This window comes from Pteropus vampyrus, unplaced genomic scaffold (genome assembly GCF_000151845.1).
Source record: "Pteropus vampyrus isolate Shadow unplaced genomic scaffold, Pvam_2.0 Scaffold75, whole genome shotgun sequence".
Taxonomy (NCBI): domain Eukaryota; kingdom Metazoa; phylum Chordata; class Mammalia; order Chiroptera; family Pteropodidae; genus Pteropus; species Pteropus vampyrus.
In genome coordinates, this window is record NW_011888856.1 from 5,331,866 (window position 1) to 5,335,432 (window position 3,567).

The window sequence follows — 3,567 nt, forward strand, 5'->3', positions numbered from 1 at the left end:
ATATTCTGTTCCACACTCAGCAGGATAAGCGCCTTGTTCACATAGTATTTTTACTTAAACACTGTGAATAGTCTTCATATACTTTTTATGTATGATATATTTCATTATCGGAAAGTTTGAAAATAAGAAATATCAAAAATAGAACTACCAAGTGACCCAGCGGTTCCACTCGTGGGTATTTATCTGAAGAAATCCAAAACACTAATTCGAAGAGAGCGCTATTTACAATAGTCGAGATATGGAAGCAATCTAAGTGCCCGTCAGTAGATGACTGGATAAAGAAGAGGTGGTTCATATATACAATGGAATATAAAAAAGAATGAAATTTACCATTTGTGACAACATGGATGGACCTGGAAGGTGTTATGCTAAGTCAGACAGACAGACAAAGACAAATGCCATATGATCTCACTCGTATGTGGGATCTAAAGAACAAAATAAATAAACAGGTAAAACAGAAACAGACGCACAGACAGAAACAAGCTGATGAGGCCAGGTGGGAGGGGGGCTGGGCGACAGGGTGAAGAGGAGGAAGGATTAAGAAGTACACATTGGTAGTTGCAGGATAGTCAGGGGATGTAAAGTACAGCATAGGGAACATAGTCAATAATATGGCAATACCTGTGTATGGTGCCGGGCGGGGACTAGACTAACCAGGGCGTCACTTTGTAAATTATATAAATGTCTAACCCACTAAGCTGTACACCTGGAACTAATATGAAATAATATTGAATGTCAGCTGTAATTGAAAAATCAAAAGTGGGGAAGGGGAAGGGAAGTAAGAGGTTCAGACTTCTAGGTATAAAACAAATAAGTTATGATGACGTGGTGTACAGCATAGGGACCGTGGGCAATGATATTGAGATGGAGTCGAACGGTGTCACGTGGTTGCTGGACTTACCACGGTGCTCACTTCTTAAGGTACAGAAATGTTGAATAACTATGGTGCACACCTGACACTAGTACGAGATTGTGTGTTCGCTATATATTTTAACAGCGATCTTCTTTAAAAATGAAAATGTGCAATCAGTGTAATATTTTTGAAAGGGGGTTGTTTACATATGCTTGGTAATGCAGAAAACTATGTAACTATACGAAATACAGACCCGTTTCTTAAATCAGCTGTGACTATCAAATGAGATATTTGTTATGGAGTGAATTGTGTCCCCCTCAGAATTCAAATGTTGAAGTCCTAACCCCCAGCGTGACAGCGTTTGGAGATAGGGCTTTTAGGGGTAATTAGTGTGAGCCGAGGTCACCAGGGTGGGCCCTGATCTGCTAGGACTGACATTCTAATGAGAAGAGGGAGAGACACCAGAGCACTGTCTCTTCACCTCTGCACAGGTCAAAGCCATGTGAAGACACCTGGAAAGCGGCCATATGCAGGCCAGGTAGAGTGGTCTCTCTAGAAACCAACTCTGCCAGCCCGGTGATCTTAGACGTCCGGTCTCCAGAGCTGTGAGAAAACACGTGTCTGTTGTTTAAGCCACACAGACTGTGGCATTTTGCTGTGGCAGCCCAATATATTTTATCAGCCCAGACTGATAAAATATCATACATGAAATCACTCTGAAGCGTAAAACTTGTTTTCCAAATGTCATCATTTTTATTACTGAGATTGCCGACACTGGAAGCCTTATTATTAATAGTCCTTAATTCGCTACTTGTTTTCAGGAGTAAAATACCAACCATACAGCAGGAATTATCTCTGCTGTTATTAATCCTGACTAAAATGGCTCTACCACCTCCTAGTTTCATTAAATTATCTCCTAATACCTGTAAGGACGAATATATCTAAGACACTTCGGGTGCGTTTAATTTATCACGTCAGTCAAAGCAGTATGGCGTGACTTCATTCACTCTCCCTGTCTTCTCATCGCCAGCCGTTTACACTTATCCAAATCCCACCCTACACACCTCCTCTCGTCTTATTTTTTGCTACTCTAAGCCTTCTTTTAGATCATACGGCTTTATAACGCTCTATCCAGAGCAAACGAATCTGTCGTCTAAAAATTACTCCGTGGGACTTCGTCTTTTGTCTACGAGGAGTCACACCAGACGAGGGAAGACAGCCACAGCCTCGCTTTTCCGCGGGAAGGTTTTACCAAGCAAAGCACAGGCCACGCGGCAGAGGACGGGCTGCTGCAGACCAGGCGCCTCGCCAGGCTGGGAGCCGGAGTCGCGCGCCCAGGGGAGCGAGAGCCGGGGACGCGCAGCGGGCCGTGCGCCAGCAGGACGCGGGGCCCTCTGCGTGTTCCTCAGTCCCGACGTGGGCATGCGACGGGGACTCTGCGTGGTCAGAAAAAGAACAACTGCCAGGAAAAGAGCAACCGCGCATCACCGGCGAACGCAGCATTTCCTAGAACGTGCGGGGGACTGGGAGATGTCGGGGACCTTGCTACCCCCGGGGCAAACGTTTAGCAGAGGACCCCACAGTGCCGCCTGTGCCCCATTTAAGGGAAGGACTACCTTTCCCTGGAGAAAAGCTCCTGTAGGGGACAGTCGTCGTCATCATCATGGTCAACATCGAGATGATGCCGAAGTAAAGGAATTGAAAAATCAGACTGATGCCAAAATACAGTTAATGAGAGGAAAAAACAGGCAAGCAGGCAAACGAAAACGAGCATCTAACACCTTTCAACCAGGGATAATGGGATCAAGACACTGTGCCGTGCCCGGCGTCCTGTAATGTGAACACGGCCCGTGGCCGCAGGTCGCGCTGTGGCGGGGACCGCGGTGGGGACCGCGGTGGGGACCGCGGTGGGGACCAGGCGTGCTCCACGCCCACCGAGGGCCGTTTAGCTGGAGCACTGCGGCCGGGAGGGCAGATGCACACCCTGGGCCAATGTCTCTTCCAGCGAGAGCAAAACGCTGCCCTTTCGGGAGGAAGCGTCCAGTGTAATCGACCTGACGCCTGGTGGCCACCTGGTCACCCCAAGTGATGGAGCAGTATCGGGGCCTCGGGGCTCCTCTGTGCTGCTGGTGGGCTGAGCGGTCCGCGGTGACCATGGATAAGTGATCCTTGGTGAGCGGAAGTCCACCTTATTATTTTTAGAGGATAAATGTGAAAATTAAAAACTTAGGAATATATATATTTTTAACAATACCTATGGTAATTAACGAGTCTGTGTTGTAAACTTTACCAGAGTCAGATGCAGCTTCATTAGAGTTTGAAAATGTACACAAAACAAGGTGGGGGAGGGTATCTTTAATTCACTTCTAAACACGTCTGATAACATGGCATTTATCTCTAAAGATACGAATGCATGTAACTTATCCTTAACACCGCTTGTTCTGCCATCATGGGACCAGAGGAGCCCAGTGACCCTGAACCCCATTTCACACATCCACTGGGTAATTTTACACGTTGTTGTCGTGGTGACTTGCTAACTGAATTAGTGTGGCGTGAACTGAAGTAACCTTCTATTCCTGTCAATTATACAGTGTCCATGTTAAATCGAAGTTATCACCCACCTGTCACTCCTGTCAGAGGCTTAACATTTACTCATGAAGTAATAAAGGATTGGGAGGTCATAGAGGCATCTTTGCAAGCCCTACTTCTCACCT